Below are 21,642 nucleotides of genomic sequence, written 5' to 3'. Positions count from 1 at the left end.
ACCATGAAGAACTGGAAAATCTAAACGGACCAATCACCAGTAACGAAATTGAATCAGTCATCCAAAACCTTCCCAAAATCAAAAGTCCTGGACCAGATGGCTTCACTAGTGAATTCTACCAAACCTTCAGAGAGGATCTAATACCAATCCTGCTCAAACTCTTCCAAAAAATTGAAGAAGAGACAGTACTCCCTAAGTTATTTTATGAGGCCGACATTACCCTGATACCAAAATCTGGTAAGGACAACACACAAAAAAAGAAAACTACAGACCAATATCTCTTAGGAATACAGATGCAAAAATCCTAAATAAAATTCTAGCGAATCAAATATAACAATGCATTAAAAAGATTATTCATCACGACCAAATGGGGTACATTCCCGGGGCACAAGGATGGTTCAACATCCACAAATCCATCAATGTGATACATCACATAAACAAATAAAGGATAAAAATCATATGTTATATCAATTGATGCAGAAAAAGCATTTGACAAGATACAACATCCATTTATGATTAAAACACTTAACAAAATAGGCATAGAAGGAAAATAACTTGATATAATAAAGGCCATATATGACAAACCCTCAACTAATCTCATAATTAATGTGAAAAACTGAATTCATTTGCTCTATGTTCAGGAACATGACAGGGCTGTCCCCTATCACCTCTGCTTTTCAACATAGTGTTGGAAGTTCTTGCCAGAGCAACCAGGCAAGAGAAAGAAATAAAAGGCATCCAAATTGGAAAGAAGAAGTAAAATTGTCACTCTTTGCAGATGACATGATGCTATATGTAGAAAACCCTAAAGACTCCATCAAAAAGCTGTTAGAAAGAAGCAATGAATACAGTAAATTTGCCAGCTACAAAATCGGCATACAAAAGTCAATTGCATTCCTATATATTAACAGTGAAATCTCAGAAAAATAAATACAAAAAACAATTCCCTTTGCAATTGCAGCAAAAAGAATAAAATACCTAGGAATAAACTTAGCCAAGGATGTGAGAAACCTATATGCTGAAAAGTATAAGACATTTTTAAAATAAATTAAAGAAGACACAAAGAAATGGAAAGACATTCTGTGCTCATGGATTGGAAGAATCAACATAGTTAAAACGACCCTATTACCCAAAGCAATATACAGATTTCATTCAATCCCCATCAAAATCCCAATGACATTTTTTAAAGAAACAGAACAAAAAATCAACAGATTTGTTTGGAACCACAAAAGACCCCGAAGAGCCAAAGCAATCTTAAGGAAAAAACAAAACAAAACAAAACAAAAAAAACAATGCTGGAGGTATCACGCTCCCTGACGTTAGCTTTTACTACAAGTCTACAATAATCAAAACAGCATCGTATTGGCAGAAAAACAGACATATAGACCAATGGAATAGAATTGAGAACCCAGAAATAAAACCACATAAATATGGACAGATAATTTTTGACAAAGAAGGAAAAGACATGCAATGGAGTAAAGACAGCCTCTTCAATAGATGGTGCTGGGAGAATTGGATAGCCACGTGCAAAAGAATGAAACTGGACTGCTATCTGTCACCATGTACCAAAAGTAATTCAAAACGGATCAAAGACTTAAGCATAAGACCTGATACAATAAACTGCATAGAAGAAAACATAGGTACTAAACTTATGGACCTTAGGTTCAAAGAGCATTTTATGAATTTGACTGCAAAGGCAGGGGAAGTAAAAGCTAAAATAAACGAATGGGACTATATGAAACTGAAAAGCTTCTGCACAGCAAAAGAAACCATCGACAAAATAAAGAGGCAACCAACTGAAGGGAGAAGATTTTTGCAAACAGTTCCTCCGATAAGGGGCTAATATCCAAAATATACAAGAAACTCATGAAACTCAACAACAAAAAAACAAGCAACCCAATTAAAAAATGGGTAGAGGACCTATAGAGACGTTTCTCCAAAGAGAACATACAAATGGCAAATAGACATAATGAAAAAATGCTCAACATCGCTAATCATCAGAGAAATGCAAATAAAAACCGCAATGAGATATCACCTCCCCACAGTCAGAATGGCTATCATCAACAAGACAAATAGTAACAAGTGTTGGAGAGGTTGTGGAGAAAAAGGAACCCTCATACACTGTTGGTGGGAATGCAGACTGGTGCAGCCAGTCTTTTGAAAGGCAGTGTGGATGTTCCTCAAAAAATTACGAATAGAATTACCATATGACCCAGCAATCCCTCTCCTGGTTACCTACCCCAAAATATCTGAAAACATTTATCCATAAAGGCACGTGTGCTCCAATGTTCATTGCAGGTTTTTTACGGTGGCCAAGACATGGAAACAAACAAAATGTCCTTCGATAGATGAATGGATAAAAAAGCTGTGGTATACATAAACAATGGAATACTATTCGGCGGTAAGAAAAGATGATATAGGAACATTTGTGACAACGTGGATGTATCTTGAGAGTATAATGCTAAGTGAAATAAGTCAGACAGAAAAAGCAGAGAACCCTATGATTTCACTGATATGTGGTATATAAACCAAAACAACAAAACAACAAGACAAACAAATGAGAAACAAAAACTCATAGATACAGACAATAGTTTAGTGGTTACCAGAGGGTAAGGGGGTTGGGGAGGTGGGAAGTGAGGGTAAAGGGGATCAAATATATGGTGATGGAAGGAGAATTGACTCTGGGTGGTGAACACACAATGGGATTTATAGATGATGTAATACAGAATTGTACACCTTAAATCTATGTAATTTTATAAAAATTGTCACCCCAATAAATTAAAAAAATGTAAACAAACCCACAAATCTAAAAAAAAGATATACATACATATATTGGAAATGAAGAAAGATAAAAATATAGGACTGAAGCATGGTTTTAGAAAATTAGAAAAGTGTCAGCAAAATAATCTCAAAAAGAATGAAGAAAATAAGTAATAGAGATCAGAACAGAAATAAAGTAGAAACAAAATAGTGAACATTATCAAAGCCAAGAGTATGTTCTCTGAAAATATTATTAAGTATGCTACGTCTCTTAAGAGTTTGATCATTACATAATATTTTATCTGGAAATTTGGGGGTTATGGCATACACATCTCAAATCCACATTTTGGATTATAAATTTCACATTATTAGAACATTTTGTTAAAATTATTCTTTATTCTAAATCTAAAAATAAGTAAACCTTAAATAAATAAATATTTTAAATATATAATTCTGTAAATTATAAAAATCTTACGGAATACCAGTCAGCAATAAAAAAAGAATATAAAATTGCCATTTGTGGCAACATGGATAGACCTAGAGGGTATTATGCTAAGAGAAATAAGCAAGACAGAGAAAGGCAAATACCGTATGATTTCATTTATATGTGGAATCTAAAAAACAAATAAACAAACAAAGCAAAAACAGACTGATAGATACAGAGATCAAACTGATGGTTGCCAGAGAGGAGTGAGTTCGGGGGATAAGTGAAAAAGGTGAAGGAGAATATTGTCAGTAATATTGTGATAAGTTTGCAAGGTGACAGATGATTACTAGAATTAGCGGGGTGATCCCATCACTATATTGCATGTACACCTGAAACTAATATAATATTGAATACCAACTAAAGTTAAAAATGTTTTTAATTATATATAATCCTAATAAAAAATGAAATGTCAGGAAAAAGGTTAGATATATCACAGGGTTGATTTTCTTAATATTTAATAACTCTGGCAAAAATAAAAATGTGACTCCATTCCAAATTATCAAACATTATGAATATGCGTTTCAACAAAGGGGAATTACAAATTAGGGATAAGCTTTAAACACTTTAGTAATCTAAAACTTTAAGTTAAAGCAACAAATGCTATGAGACCACAAATAGGCAAAGATGAGTTGAGGACTGAGCTATAAGAAATAAATATTTTTATAGGCAGTTAGCAAAAGCAAATTGGTGAGCAAATTGAAAAGCCCCAGGTTTCAAGATATGGCATCATGTAATTGTCATTCTCATCAAGGGTTTATCAATTTTGTGAATCTTCAGTGAACCAACTGTTGTCCTTGATGGTTATCCCTGTGTATGTGTGTTTTTATTTCATTAATTTATGCTGTCATCTTTATCGTTTTCTTTCTTGTTTCCATGTAATGAAATCTTAGGTGGGCATGAAATTCTTAGTTGTAGTAGTTTTCTATTGCTGTGCAACAAAATACCAGACTTAGTGACTTAAAACAGCATTCATTCATTAGTTCAGAGTTCTGTAAGTCAGAAGCCTGGGACAGAGCACAGACAGATACTCTGCTGAGGGTCTTACAGGCTCAAATCAAGTTGTAGACTAGACTTCATTTCTTTTTGGAGCCTCAGGGGAATTAATCTCCTCTAAACACATTCAGATTATTGGCCAAATTCAGTCCCTTGCATTTGTAAAATTGAGATATCTATTCACTTGCCAGTGACCAGCTGGCGAGCTTTATTTCCAGCTAGACACTGTCCCATTCCTTGTCATATGTCCCCCAATTTCAAAGCCAGCAACAGAGAAACAGGTTCCTCATGAGGAACCTCTCATGCTTTAAGTTTCATCATCAGAAAGAGTTACTTTTAAAGGCTCATCTGATAGGTCAAGTACACCCAGGATAATTTGCCTTTCCTAAAGTCAATATGCCATATAACTTAATCACTAGCTCATCATATTCAAGAGTTCCAGGAATTATACAGGGAATGTACTCCACAGGGTAGGAATCTTTGAGACAATCTTAGTATTCTGAGAATCACACTGATTAACAACAAATAACATGGAAAATGCTTAAAATAAAATATTAAACTAAAAATCATCATGAACACACGTACACATATCACTGAAAATAATTATATCAAAACAACACCTCCGATAGTGGTCTAGCGTCCAAAATATATAAAGAATTCTTACAACTTAACAACAACAACAACAAAACCAAACAATCCAATTAAAAAATAGACAAAGAACATGAAGAGACTTCTCCCAAGAAGACATGCAAACAGCCAACAGATATATATGAAAAATGTTCAAATTCACTAGCTATTAGGAAAAGACAAATCAAAACTACAGTGAGATACCACCTCATACCTGTTAAAATGACTATTATCAACAAGACAAGTAATAAAAAGTGTTGGAGAGGTTGTGGAGAAAAGGGAACACTCATACACTGCTGGTGGGAATGTAAATTGGTACAACCACTATGGAAAACAGTATGGATGTTCCTTGTAAAATTAAGAATAGAATTACCATATGACCCAGCAATCCCTCTTCTGGATTTCTACCCAAAAATATCTGAGAACATTTATTCATAAAGATGTATGTACCCCTATGTTCATTGCAGCATTTTTCACCATGGCCAAGACATGGAAACGACCAAGGTGTCCTTCCATAGATGATTGGATAAAGAAGACGTGGTATACATAAACAATGAAATACTGCTCTGCCATAAGAAAAGATGCAATACTGCCATTTGTAACAACTTGTATCGATCTTGCAATTATCATGCTAAGTGAAATAAGTCAGACAAAGTCTGAGAACCATATGATTTCACTCATATGTGGGATATAAAACTGAAGTAACAATTGAACAAGACAAACAAAGAAACAAAAACTCATAGATAAAGACAACATTTTAGTGGTTACCATAGGATAAGCGGGGTAAGAAGGTGGTATAAGAGGGTTCAGGGAATCAATTATACAGTGATGGAAGAAGAACTGACTCTGGGTGGTGAACACACAATGTATAAATGATGTATTATAGAATTGTACACTTGAAACCTATATAATTTTACTAACCAATGTCACCCCAATAAATTTAATATATATTTTTTAAAGTTTACAGTTTTAATTTACAAGTGACATTTTTTTTTCATGTTTTCCTATTCATTACAATAATTTTCAAAATTTAATAAGCATAAATTAATTAAACATTACTTTATCAAACCATTCTTCCAAAAGTATTGTGGACATTTTCAGTTTTACTATATCGATGTACATATAAATTTTGATTAGTAATGGTTCTATGAAAAAACACAAAGTGATTCTAATTATGTTAGTAAAGAACCAATTTGGGAAATTTAATGTACGAATGTAAACTATCTTCATCTTTTTTAGCATAGATACATTTTTATATAATGAAAGAGAAATTTATATCACAAAACTATAGTGATAAAATCATGTGTGATAAAACAAAAATTTACTTTTCAAATGGCCTTTTTAGTAAATCGAGATTTTGATGTTTGGTTTTAGTTCAAATGAAAGCATTTCTGTCTATTTGCCACTCTGTTACATATGCCATTCATTCTGATTATTACTGAACCCAAGACTGACTTCACTCTACCACCCATACTGCTTGTAGAGGCCTCCTCCATCCAATAAACAGATTGCATGTGCTCAGGGAATTGATACTCATCTTCCCTTTAACTGAAGGAAACCATTTGGAAAAGCAGAAGTGGTTCAAACTCCCACTGCAATCTAAAGGTAAATATAAATGACTTTTCTTTATACATTGTAATCATGAGTACTAGTGTGTTTTTTTTCCATTAAACAGAATTTAAAAATGTATTCCTCTATTGATATGTCACAATGCACTTATTATCATTTACAGATTTTTACTTTTTCCATTCATTTTTATCATTTTTAATTCCCTGCCATTACAAATGAAAACAACAACAACAAAAATAACAGAAAACCTTGAATTAACTAGAAATGCAAACAAGTTTAATTGCCATTTAAAAAATTGTTATTTGAATGTTTTTGAGGAAGAATTGTTTTACTAAAAGCTTAAGAACATGGCATGGATATCAAAGGATGCTTATAATAATTATATACAAAGAAGAAACTTTTAGAAGAGCTTAGGTGCAGCTTAATTATTTTACAAGTAATGAGAGACTCAATATTCTATAAGTAAAGGGATAATCAATTTTTCCCCTTAGCAAGATAATTCGTGGTTCTTGCTTTTTAAAGTAGAAAAGTATTACAGAAAGGAAATTAATTGTTTTCTTTACCTGAAATTACTTCCTAATCACCTAGTTATTCCTAGTTGAGGAGAAGCCAAACAGGAGAGGAAATGGAAATTACAACACCCACATACATTAACAGGAGTGTGATATAGCAGGGGTTTTATTAAAATGTATACTTCTTGTTTTCACTTTTAATTAACTTCTATTTTAAACAGAGGGTCTTTAGTCAAAATAAGATCATTCATCAAACGAAGAAGAAAGGAATAATAAGAAACAAACCAATGCATAATTCAGAAAAAGGAAACCAGAGAGAAAAAAATAAAAGGTTTTTAAATATTTATTTGTTATTTTCACAAAACTTGAACTTTCAATGTGGAAGTATTTTATGAATATACAGAGACTATGTTCACTATACCAGGTTTTGCTAAATATGACATTATGGTTTTATTTCCCACAAAATAGTGGCTATATTATATAATTGATTTTATACATATTTTATTATGTCTTTAAGCTAATTACAAAGGGTCTTCGTAATGCCATCTGAGTGGAAGCATCAATAATAAAATGTGTACATAGAAAGCTTTCAAATAATAATAGATAAATAACTGAATAAATTGTTTTATAGAAACTACACACACGTACAAAATACAAAGTATTATCTAATGTAGACAAGTGTTTAGTATTCAGACTTCGTATATTCACTTCATAATGAAATCTTATTTTGTTCATTTTGATATTTTGTAGCACATCTGACATGTATAGCAAAAATTTTAACTGACTTATGTTTTAAAACCTGTTTTAAATTTAGATCTGTAAAGAAAATTTTACCTTTATATTCTCCACTTCATTTTGGCAAATGGATGTCAACCTTATGCTTGTTTTAAAGACTCAAGGAACTGAGAGAAATTGATAAATATAATATGTTCCCATACAAATGTTTCAGAAATTTGACTTGTATGTTTAAAGAAGTGTTTCTCAGATTATCTTTCTAAAATTAAATATCAAGATTTTGAAAGTGTACTCTTTTAAATTAAATATTACTATTTTAATTTTAAATTAAATATTTTACTTTGCCAAATAGTATTTTAATTAGTTTAATCTGCAGGCAAATATTGTATTGTATTAATCTATGAATGCCATTACTACTTTGTTACTTTTGAAGGTGTTGCTTTTGATACTTAATAAGGTTGAATCTGAAATATGTGTGGTAAATCAGAGCCACATAGCTAGTCTTATGAATTCCCCCTGTGTGTTTTAGATCTGACACTCTGAATTTCCATACTCACACCCAATGTCATATTCTTTACCCCGTTTCAGTTTCTCTTCTGAGTCCTGCAAATATGAGTACCCACCGACCACTCTACAGTACCTTCTTCACTTTCTCTTCTCCATGCCCATTATGTTAGTGAACAACCCTCCTCTTCAATCCCTATTTTCTCCTTTCACTCAGAAAGCAACTCTTGGGGTCCATTGCATTATATTCAAGTCATACTTCAGATGTCCCCACTTTAGTCTGTATCACATGCTGTTTGGAATTCGAAATTCTAAAAGACACTTCAGCACTGCTTCACCCCAGCAGCACCCGTGCGGTGCTGGGTGTCAGTTGAGATAGGTAAGTGTCTTTGTCCTAAAAGTTATTAAATATTTTAAAATATCATCATTTCTAGTGTCACCTAACATAATGATGATTAGGCAAACATCATTTATGGACATCTTTTTGTTGGTAATCATTATCTTCATTATTTCAAATTGTTAATTAAGGAATTACATGACAAAATCATTTATCTGAGAAACGCAATGCAATATTATTTAATATATATGTGGTAAGTTCACATATTTTCACATGGGAGGGAGGTTTTTACCTATAAATTATTGAATTGATCTATGTAGTATTAAAAACACTTACTTAGTTTGTGGGGAAACCACTCCTCTTAATGTTCAATACGGTTTGCTAGATTTTATTAAATTCACCCTAAATTTCTCATGTCATAAGAGATTTTAAAAATGAAACAAAATTATTTGAGGCAGGGAAAGGAAAAAAAAAAGCACTTAACTGCATGCCTATTGCAACAGAGAAGAATTTCAGTTTTTGAAAATTTTATGAGCATCTTTAGAATCGAAAATTTTATAATGAAGAACAATTGAGCTGTGGGTCAGCAGATATGGTTTCTGATGTTGGTTGTTTTAAAACATACTTAAAATGACATGTTTTTCTTAAGAAATATCAGTTCTCTGAGAACAGATATTTTTCTTTAATTATTATTTAATTTATTCTAGTCTTAGTATGATGTTCTTTATTCAGGAATCCAAGAAAATCTGTTAGTCAGAGGTTTAGAGAGCAAGAAGATGGACAAGCTAGGCACAGTCTCACAACCTCTTTCCAACACATATGTACGTGATAAGTGAAATATCATAGACATGTTTGATCTTAAAGACAACTTTGAATGAATTAATTTTTTCAGTGAAAGAAATATATTTTCTATTAGAATTGTTTTTATATTGTACTCTCCTATATACTGCATCACCACATGGAAAGTTATGTTTCATATTATTTTAATTTATCCAGAATCCTCTACCTGGTACATAATCAAATATATATGTTCCACTAAATACATCAGTGGTATTCTGGCTTATGGAGCCTGATGGGAAAACTAGTTGATGAAGGTGGGGAAAAAGAAGAAGAGGAAGAAAAAGAAAAAAAGGATTAGGACTCTTCCAAGAAAGTTAATTTTGTAAAAAATATGTATGCTTCCTTATTTTATGTTTTAAACATAAACTAAATACTTTGTAATGAGTGAAAGTATTTCAGACATGACCATTCTGGTCAAAAACCTGAAATAGAAAATTAATCATTGTTCCAAAGGGCAGTTCATTCAGTCAAAGAAAAAATTCCCGGTAACATTGATGCAATAATGGCTTAGTCCCCTCAGACATTTTTATCTAGCTTTATTTAAAAATTTTGATGCTCTTACATAAAAGGTAGATCTCAAACTCATTAAAAAGGAGATTAAATGGAAATTGAAGTATCTTTTATAAATCAAGTGAGGCTCTTGTAGAAATATAAGTAGTATTAGTGGAGGCAGCTATAACATCAATATTTTGTTTGTCAACTGCAAAAGATGGGATATATTTCTTAACATTACCGTTAGGAAATGCCATTTAAGAAACTATGTTACTGGGTGCCTGGGTGACCAAACATGCCCCCATAAACCACAGAGGAGGTTTTTTGAACAGCAGTGAATTGTACACAGCAGCCTGGGAATTTTGTGGTGAACAGTGACTCAGAAATTGCTCCGCAACCACTCGGGAGCAGCTCTCAGGAATTTGCGAGCCTGAGGTGGTGGCTGGCTGCAGTGCCCTCCGGGCGCTGTACGCGTAGAAACAAAAGTATCTTCACCAAAGCCATAGTGCTGCTAAGTGACAAAGGAAGGATAAAAATCTACATCTATTGGAATCCAAAGCTGGTATATATGAGAGCATGATTACTTGCTTGAATGGATCAAGTCAAAAAGATGAAAGCTCAGTACTCTCTTATTCTTATGTTTTTAAAAAGACGCATATGTAAATGTGGAAATAACAGGTTGTAAATGTTGCTATAACAGACAATAAAATTAAAACTGAGAGCAACTTGAGTCATTTTGAGGAAAAAAAAAAAAAAAGAGGTGCCTGCCACAGTCCACTTCTATCTTTGGAAATGTCCTGCAAAAATAGAGTGGTCAAGCTGGGAATCTGAAATTGACATTTCCTAATTCAATCTTTAATATGCTACACACCTAACTTTTCCCCACATCAATGTCCAACCTAATTTTATAACATTATCAGTTATTATTTGCTGATTATCTTGATGGACATTTTGTAGAATTTGACATGTTAAATTACCTTTCCTTATGGAAATTTTCTTCTCTCAATTGAATTGAATGATACCTCCTGCTTTACGTAGGGTATAGTCTAAGCTTCTGTACTGTAGAAACCAAAAAAAAAAAAAGCAATTTATAAAAGATATTCACTTATTCCCTTCTCTCACATAAATCTAGGGTCAGTCAGAGGTTCCAGGATGAACTGATCCATTAGGTTTTCCCTAGACCCTGATTTCTTCTTGTTTATTATTCCACGATTTCCTAGCTGTTGTCTTTATCCCACTTGCCAAATCTGGATCACCTTCCCTAGGTTCATGTCCCAGCCGTGACCAAAATGTAGTCATATGGACACATTGTTCTTGAAGGGAGGTTGGAAAATGTGGTGTCTACCAATGTGGACAGAGAACCATCTAAAACTCACAATTATATTAATAAGATGACGAAGGGCTAATGATGACTAGAGAAAATTAGCAGTTTTGCTATGTTACTTTTTCCATCTTGTCTACTTAGAATTTTTTTTGAACGACTTAGTGCATCTTGTTTTTCTCTATTCACTCACAAAATAAGACCCTGTTCCTTCTCTTAATCTTCATGACTTGCTCAATTTCATTCCCACCCTCTGTAGTGGGCCTCTTCTATGTTTAGTGGATGAAGGACTAAGGATTACATTTCCCAGTTTCTTTTGCTACTTGGATTCTTTAAGATTACATCTAGTAGACATATATGCGTGAATTTGTGAAATAGAATTAAACAAGCTTAGGTGGAGACTATGATTCTGCTTCCCCTACTTTTTTCTGAGGTTTGGTTTACCTTGGAAAACTGTGGCAGAAACCTAATATTAGTTCTTAGCTTTTAGGGTAGTGAGAATTATGACACCAATCATATGTTTTATACATATGAATTGTTGCTCTATCATTCTGAATATGCCTACAGTCAATAGCCATCCTTGGGTTACGGCAAAAGCAATATACTGATGGAGACGTGTTTGTAGGTTCCTCTTATTGTCAATGGAAAATAGAATTGGTATTATACAATGTTGATATAGAAACACATATCTGAAATGCAGGGTATTTTCTGAGAAGTTCCATAATACATGATCAGGGGAAAATGTAACACATTATTGCATGAACTTTATGCAAGCAGGGCCTTAAAACAGTCTAATACTTCAAGTATAATTTGGGTTTTATCATTAGTAAAAGGGTACTGAGAAACCAAGAATCTGACAGAGGGGAAAAAAACATGAAATGAACAATAAAAAATATTCTAATAGCAAATACATCTGGTTTCATGACAAGTTGAATAAATGAGAGCTATCAAATTGCTACAGATAGAATTTAGCCATACTCTTTTCATTACATAGTGTGTCATCTATCTAGCTACCTAGTTATAAAAAACAAACAAACAAACAAACAAAAAAAATTGTAATAGAAATTTTCCTATGGAAATTTATATGAGGCTTGATAGTACAATATACAGCTTAAATTGCATTCTTTAGTTTCAGGATATTAGTTATACTGAGATAGAGGGGAAATAAACACCATTCAAAATGGTTTCAAAGACTAATCATTGTCCCATTTAAGGAAGGACATAAGCACTTTTTATTGTAGGAAGTACAGTTACACTTAGTGTAGAAAGTATAGTTACATACCTTACGTGGAATAATACAGCTGTTATTTTATTACAAGTTGGAAGTTCAACTAGAAAAGAATTGTGTGTCTGGGGGCACTGAGTGGCTGATTGTTGCAGAGGACTGTGGCAATGTAGAAGGTCATGTTACCGAACTCTCTCCAAAACCCCTGTAGTATGCTTTACTGCATATTTACTCAGAAGGTGAAACTATCACATTTTCTAGTCTCTCAAAACATTTCTGCATGGAACAAACTTTTGGCAGACATATATTTCTGTCTGAGATTCGAAACGTGAAAGTGAGCATTAGATGATGGAAGCTGTGCATCATTTGCTTTTTTCTGTTGGAATGAATGGTGCTGGTGACATTTGTGTTTGTTGGTGTATAGCTCTCAGGTAGGTCCCAGTGACTAGATCTTATTCAAAGGTGTTGAGTGGAAAGGTTCAGGCATTTTTTTCTGACATAGATTCTAACAAGTATTGGGGCACCCATCATTGTGGTTGTAGCTTCCTGGGTCCCATACTTCCAGGTCATGGTACATGCAAGAGATCCCATGGTAGACTGGATGGTTTTTTTGCATTTAGTTTTGGAAATTCTGAAAGCTTCATTTGGAACCTAGCTCTTCTAGCATTGTAACATTGTAACATCACAACATCTAATTGACTTAACTCAGTTTCTGCTTTAACTAGCTAGGATGAAACACATAGACTTTCAATGGTCCCCAGTAATCTCTATGTCCAGGTAGTCACATTCTTGTTATCCTCGCCCCTTGAATGTTCATGGGGCTTGTGACTTACTTCTAACCTATAGAATACACCCAAGGTTATGGACCATCACTTCCATGATCATGTTCTATAGGATTTTAATTTCTGTCTTTCCTACAGACTCACTATTGACTCTCTCCCTCATTGGCTTTGGTGAAACACACTGCTAGATTGTGGGAAAGCCCACTTACTGAGAACTGAGGGCAGCTTCCATTCAACAACTAGGAAAAACAGCAGCCCTCAGTCAAAATTCACAAAGAACCAAATAATTCCAACAACCAGATAGGCCTGGAAGTGGATACTTCCTCAGTAAATATTTGAAGTAAAAACCATAGGCCCACCCAACATCTTAGTTGCAGCCTTTTGGGAGATCTTAAAGGAGAATACTCAGATAAATCATTCTGGACTCTTTTCACATAGAAACTGTGAAATAATAAAGGTGTACCGTTATAAGCTGCCAAGTTTGTGGTAATTTGCTAATAACAGATAACCAATACACACGAGTATCTATTTTTGTCTATATAAATTCATCAATAATATAAATCACTCCATGAGATCTCTTTGAATTGATGACTCTGAAATTTATTTATTGGCCTCAACTTCTTCCCTAGTGTCACACAAGGTTCCTTTAAACATAATGCTCCATTTTTATTCTCCATCTCAGTGAACACACACACACACACACACACACACACATGCACACACTCACATATACACACACTCACAGATATCTATTGCTCTAACATTTTAAATTTGTCATTTTTAATTCTTCAGGATACAACCTGAAGAATATTTTAGAACCCTTTATAGAATATAATAAAAGTTCTAAGTATTATCTATTTTGTATACAAAGCCAAGCATCAAGCACCATGTGGATATCTTTAAACTTTGAAATGCTTCCTGATACGAATTAAAGTACAATCAATTACCGTGTACATGAAGGCCAAATATTTTTAAAAGTCCTGTTGCTCAAATTAAATCTTTTCACTTGAGCAGACTTAGTATACGTAAATAAATGTTAGAAAAAAATAACAGTTAGCAATCTGCCAGATATAAAACATAGAATTTTAAAAATAAATACTTCTAAAATATAAGCAACATATCCACCAAAGCTTATTGTTTGATTATATATATATATATATATATATATATATATATATATATATATATATATATATATATATATAATATTGAAAAATAATGGATTGTGGAATTACAAAGTATTTGAGTTACATAATTATTTACTAAGTGACTCAAGTATAAATTATGAGTTATTGCATCTCACTTCTTAGAGGAACAAATGCTTGTTGATCCAATCCCAGTGTGAAACTTTCTATTTGATAGACATGTTTTTGAATTCATTTTCATTAACTTTTGATATTTTTAGCCTTAGTTGGTACGTAATATATTGAACATGTGCTTGGATATGTTGTCAGAAAAGCTGATTTTATCTCATCTGCAAGGTGGTTTTCATGTTAATTTACATTCTGAAACTAAGGAATTAATTTATTTGACGATGTTTTGATTACTTTTTGACAACTGAAAATGCTTATTTTGAGTTCTTTTGGGATATTCATCTGAATGTTTTGTTGCATAGCAAATTAATTAAACCTTTTTTCTTTATAAAACTGTCAATCAGAATTAGCTTTTATATATTGATATAATGTCTACAGTTTCAGCATAATGCAATAGAATTCATTACTTTATTCATCATCGGTATTTCTCCAATTTCCCCGATAATATTTATAAACTTATTACAATCTGACTCCATTTTTATTACATTCCCTGGGTCTTGTTCATACATTCACAGATATTCATTTAACTACCAATATGTTTCTGGATATGTGTTAGGTGCTAAATATAAATATATACATATAATGCAACATATCAAAATTTCTGAGACATTTTTCATATATATTTAGGTTTAAACAAAATAAAGTCAATATTAATAAACTAAATATATAATTTTAAAATTAGAACTCCAAAATATGTACAAGAAAATCAGAAAGGATTTCATAATATAGCAAAGAGCAAAAATAACTAAAATGGAAAATGGAGATTTAAAACAGGACACCAATTAAACACTTGTTTGCTACTATCTTCTCTCCCCAAAACAAAACAAAACAAAAACAACACAGAGACCTGAAAGAAAATTATTACAAAACTTATGAAGAAAAATAAAAGAAGTCAACAATAATATCAGGAATGAAAATAGACATAATTACAGGAAAACAGAATTTAAAAAGTAAAAAAGTATTATGTTCAACTATATGATAGTGAAAGTTAAGTATGTAGATTAATTCTTCGAAAAATGTAACCTATATTGATTCAAGATTCTAAAGGTCATTATAGGACATTTTAAGAAAGGAAAAGTACAGGCCTATTTAGGGACAAAGGTAGAAATGTAATTCTACCTAAAAATTCAGCAGACATAAATCCAACTAATAGAATAACAAATAAAATGATTTATTTTCCTACCTTTATAACATCAAAATGAAAACTATGTATGAACATATGACTAATATCCCTGAACTTAACATAATTATGCATGCTTATATTTCCTATTGATGAAGCAATAACTTGAGGTGAGTAAAAACTATATAATTGAATAATTCATAAATTATTATACATTTGTTCCATAATATTTTATTGCTTTCATTTCAATACTGATTAATTTCATAGTTAGAGTCAAGATTTTCACACCATCTTTGTTCTACAGACATATGTAGCTATATATTTTGTATGCCATTGTTGATGTTGTTAGTGTTCAACATACTTGTACACATGAAATAATTGTTAATATCTTATATTGAAAATTAGTTTTATGGTCTTCCAAAGAACATGACCTACTATGCAGTTAAGAATTTTCCATTGCATCATTGAGCTTTCTAAGTGCTGCTTGTGTCCCATATATAATAAATTTATTTGGTTTAAAAAGATTACTTATCAATCTGACAACAGTTTAAGGTAAAATTGAGTATGCTTTGTTAATTTGTACTATCTTTGGATATATTCAAAAATCACTGAATATAATCTTTGAATTATTTCAAAGACTATTCCCAGTTTCCTCTCTAGATCATTATGTTGCTTAAAATCCTGTCCAAATTTTTAAATGAAAGTATAAATATTTATCATTTAGACAGTTTAAAATTACACAAGACCTTCAATGTGATATTAGCCTGAGAGACATCTAGGGCCCGAGAAGCAGAAATTATACCGGACCTCCCAAAGTTACTTTTAGAAAACTTGGAAGGAGATGTTGTTAATTATTTGCTTTTTTTTTTTTGTTTTTATGGTCCTCTAAGTATTTTTCAGAATTCTCCTATTCCAGCTTTCTTTGTTTCCAAGTTTCCTCATCACTGTTGTAGCCCTTGCAGCCATCTGCCACTGATACTTTTTATATATTGTTGTGGCCATGAGGCGACGATAAATGACCTGATGGTGTTATGTCTTGTAATGTAATAATAATCTCTCTCCTTGGCTGTAGTATGTACTAACATAAAGAAAAACTCCCTTCCTCCACACTTTGTGACACAAAGTCTTCACTTATTAGCCTTTCATGCTGCCTAGTACTGATAATGCCTTAAATCAGTTTTCCTCAAAGTATTAGACAGCAAGCAAAATCCACAGATGCTTGATTTCTGAAAAACAAGCATTTTACTGAACCAATTTCAACTTTGCTAACTTTACCTTTCTTCAAAGCATTCTCAAAAGACCACCTCCAGCCATCCATACAAGAGTCTCCATATCACCATTTTCTACTATATAAATTCTAGAATGATAATTTAGTTTCAAGACAGGATTCTTTCTGTAGATGTATCTAGAAAGGCCTACATGTTGAAAGAGAAAGAAAAAGAAAACTTAAGCCTGAAACCTAAGTGAAAACATAAGCATGAGTGGTTTCAGTAATTGTGGCAAAATAAAGCACGCAACTATCCAATCCCTGATTCCACATGGGGAAAATGGCCATAATCAATTTCATTCTCTTACTGCCTTTACCTTAGCTGCTCTAGTCTAATAATGAAGAAATGCAATAACTTCTTCATTCCACCAAGGGGGCATTTATTCGCTTACTGCATCTGTCCTATAACCCAGAATGGCCCCCTCCTGATTAGAAGTGGCTCTGTAAACAGAGTTTCCTTCAAAAGAGAAACTTGGGTACTTGACATAAATAGCCAATTATTTCTTCCATTTCAGAAATGTAAGTTTCACTAAGTTTGCAATCTTTCCAGGGATCTTTTTTTAATGGTGAAGTTCTAACATTTACCTGAGTTGTTTCAGTATTACATATATTCTTTTGGTAGTTCTAAGCAATTTTCTTACCTATCTCCAATTACTAAAAGGAAATAGTATAATGATCCATTATTTTATCAGGTATAAATATATTACTCTACTGATATTTAAAGCAAAATATAGTTTATTGCATATATAATGAAAATTATCTGATTGTTATATATATGGGATTGTGCAGAAGGAAAGAAGGCAGAGGAATGGTAAAGAAGTAATCATGGTCAAATTCAGAATAATTCTAATTAAACCAGACTTGTAAATACATAAGTAGTATTATGTTTCAGTTATGTATTGAACTAAAATAGTCAATTAGGTGTTGAATATATATTCAGTAAAGCATAAAATGTGAGAATGAAACAATATTAACACTGACTTTTTAGGGTTTTTATAATTATATAAAAAGTATTTTAAAACAATATAATAGCTAAAAGGACATACTAATGTCTGTGGGTTCCCTTTGCTATATAATAATTTGGTGACTCTGAGAATTAACATTCCTTAAATATTTGCTCAATTATTTATTTAGAGAGTAAGGTGAAGGCTGTATAGAAGGAAGACAAAGAAAGATTAGTGTTGGCATCTTTTAGCTCTCATAGTTAGCAAGAGCTATTCAGTGCCTAGTTCAAACTTACATGCTCCACCTACCTTGAAAAAGATCTATTGGCACTGCTTTCTTTCCTATTAATATACTTTAATGCACATGTATTGTTACTTGATTATATTTCTTAGTATCTCACCTTTCCTCTCCAATTCAAAAACTCATAAAAATTATTCCTTTCATCTGTGCACTACACACTTCCTATAAAGGTTTTGGGAAAATACACTTTTCTCCAACAAATTATAGTTTCACCGATATTTAACATCAAGTAATATTTAAGAAACCATCTAGATTATAGAGTCTTTCCCTATGAAATGCCTAGTTCATCCACATCTTAATCCAAATCTGAGCACTTGATAAGTAGAAAGTGCCCATAAATTTTAAAACCTTTTCTCTCTTTATGCCCCTTTTCTTTCCTGTTTTTCATTCCCTCCCTTCTCTTCTTCCTCCTTCTAAAGGAAACCCTGTGAACAAATGGTTGAAGTGAAGATGCACCAATTTGAGGAAGACACATCATATTAAAGGAAGCATGAATGGAAACAGTCCTGCTGAAATCAATGCTTTGTAGGAAATATATAATATATAGGAATTAAAAGTATCAATGGAGGCAAGGTCAGTTAATAGAAAATTTTGAAGGCCAACTTGATGAGATATAATTTATCCTCCAAAAACTGTCTGAGGGTGAATGTTGAGGAAAGTTGGAATGGAATAATATGGCACTTCAGAAAGATTAATTCAAAAGGAAGAGTGATAGATGAAAACCAGTGTAAACAATTAGGAGACAGTGATAGCATTAACTTGTTTTTATTGTTAGGAAAAAAAAGACCATCCCATGATATCAGTATGCAGTTATGACTTCATAGTGGAGGAAAAGTGAGGATTAAAAGTCCTGACAGATGGAAAAGAAAATGGAGGGGAAAAGATAGGCGCAGGAGATTTTTCAGGAAGAGTATGCTTGATAATTGACTGCTTTTAGGCAAGAACTGAGAAAAAACAAGGAGAAATTTAAGATTTTCCACCAATATTATTGGTAGAATTATTGTGTCATTAGTTTAAAAGAGAAATCTAAACACAAGCTTGTTTAGCGAATAACATGAGGAGCGTTATTTCCAATGTTACAAAATTAATGTCAAAAACGAAAAGGCTTAAAATGATATAATGATTCTAAATAAGAATAGAACACAATATTAAAATAAACAGCAACTAAATAAAGACATGGTATAGACAAAGAGGAATAATAGAGATTCAGAAAGAAAATTTGTGTAGGCTGCAATCAAACTAGGATATTATTACTGAATATTAAAATAAGCAAATTTGAGATATGAAGTCATTAAAACCTCACGTAATACAGGAACGAAGGAAATAATTGCCTCCATATAAACATTTATTTCAAAACCAGTAATATCACTTTTTCATATATTATGTGGATTGTTATTGGGTAGGCGATGCATAACTAGGAGTTATATGAACTATTTATGAAGTTCATTACCTCATTGTGTAGAAACAGTGAGCTTTTATTTCCCGATTGGATATAAATGAAGAGATGCATCCATCCACATATCGCAGAACTAGAATGCAATGAATCCCTGATGAACCAAGTTTTGCAATCCATATTCAGTGTGAAAGCATTCAGACATTTTTCTCTGCCCACAACAAGTATGTGCACTTTTGAGCTTACCAGACTCTGCCACAATAGAGCTATATAAAACAACTTAAGAGTGCAGTCTTTTGAACACTTTTATTAATTAAATATTACACAGACTTACTGTTGAATATGGGGTTTTTTGATCCCTAATAATTTATATCATGAAATTTATCTTTACATAACTGCAACAAGCAATTCTATATGAAGGTATAGTTTTGAAGACACAACACTTATCAAAAAGGAAATTACTATAAATTGTGCTGTTTTACAATGCAACATATCCTGTATTTCTAAAGTTGAATTATGTCCACTAAAATAATAACTGCATAGTTTTATCAGTTATGACATTCTATATGTGCTATTATTTCATTGTATCATAAAACAATGTCCCTTATTTCTTCCATCAATTCTGTTCAATGCCATCTATACAAATAAGCACTCCATTCTGTTTGTTGACCAAAATTGATTCCGTTAATATCCATTTTGTTCATGACAAATCTGTTAGAAAACATTTCAGGTAGTCAAAGCAGGAAAAAACAATAAAAAAAACACACAGAACGTCAGTGTGAGAAGTGAAGGGAGTATAATACACGGTACTGGTTAAACCATAAAGAAAATGCTAACATGGAACACAGAGAAGGTAATGCCACCCAGAAATTAGCAACTTCAGGAAGCTTCTACCACCTTGGACTGCAAGGACCTGGCCTGGGAGTGGTGATACTGGAGCCCAGAGGCCAGGGTCACTTGACAGAGGCCGGAATCCGGTGAGTTTGTCTGGCTGGAGCAGATTTGATGGAGACAGCCTCTACCAGAAATGCCTCGTGAGACAGAAGGACAGGGAAAGTAATTGGCTGCCCTGCTTCCCCAGCTCCCCAATCCCGGCCAGTGCTTGCCACAGGCAGAACCCCGAGAAAAGCAAGATGACATGGGAGACCAGAAAGAGAAAGCCTGAGAAGTTCAGGCTCATTAGACACTGAACTGAGCAAAGAAAGGGTAAGGAATAATTTTGAGGCAAACAGGTCGTCGGATTAAGTGAAAGTTGCACAGAGAAATATGCTCATTTGAATTTTGAGAAATATGCTGTGCACACTCTTTAAACATTATAAAAATAAAACTACCTGAAATTTTGATCAGTGACTCAAAGTCCTAACCTTGATTAAGAAGTAGGGCTGCAGAAGCATGACTAAAAAGTGCGCTTCTGTTATAGTAATAGGGTATGACTTCAACTCTTGGGATGGTTCACGTTCCCTGAAGTATTTGGTTGACAGAAAAAAAATGTGCTATGTTAAAAATAATGAAATATCACCTATCCTTTTTATATATACTGAATATTTATTTCCTGTATTTTTAACTTGAGCTCTTCAAGGATCCTGAAATAGGAGAAAGATAATTTGTCCTAGACTAGAACCTTCAGAAGAGGATTTGTTTACCAATTTTGCCATTTGCTAGCTGGGTGACTTTTGGCCAAAAAGTTACATCTCTGAACTTTGTTTCTGCATGATAATAATTACTGCACAGTATATCTGACAGAAGTGTTGTGAGTTCAAACAAGAGACAGTACTCACTTTAGAAACTACAAAGTCTGTTAAATTATAACACATAATTTTTAACATTTTAATCTTCATTCAGATATAGTTATAAAATTTGGACTTTTTTAGATCTTCATTAAAATTTCAACAGACCTAATCCTTTAGATTGCTATTTAGAGACATCTTGCTATAAGGTGAAACTAAAAATTGTGGTCAAATTATTGTTTTAAAAAATTATTCATGAAACTGGAGGTACACATTCGTCTTTAAGGAGGACTCATCATGTTTATGTTGAGGTGGTTTAACAGTCATGCGCTAGAATCATTCCATAACAGGTAAATATTTTATAAAATTATATATTTTTTCTCATAATAGTTA

The sequence above is a fragment of the Rhinolophus hipposideros genome, assembly GCF_964194185.1.
Source record: "Rhinolophus hipposideros genome assembly, chromosome: 2".
NCBI lineage: Eukaryota > Metazoa > Chordata > Mammalia > Chiroptera > Rhinolophidae > Rhinolophus > Rhinolophus hipposideros.
This window is presented reverse-complemented; position numbering follows the sequence as displayed.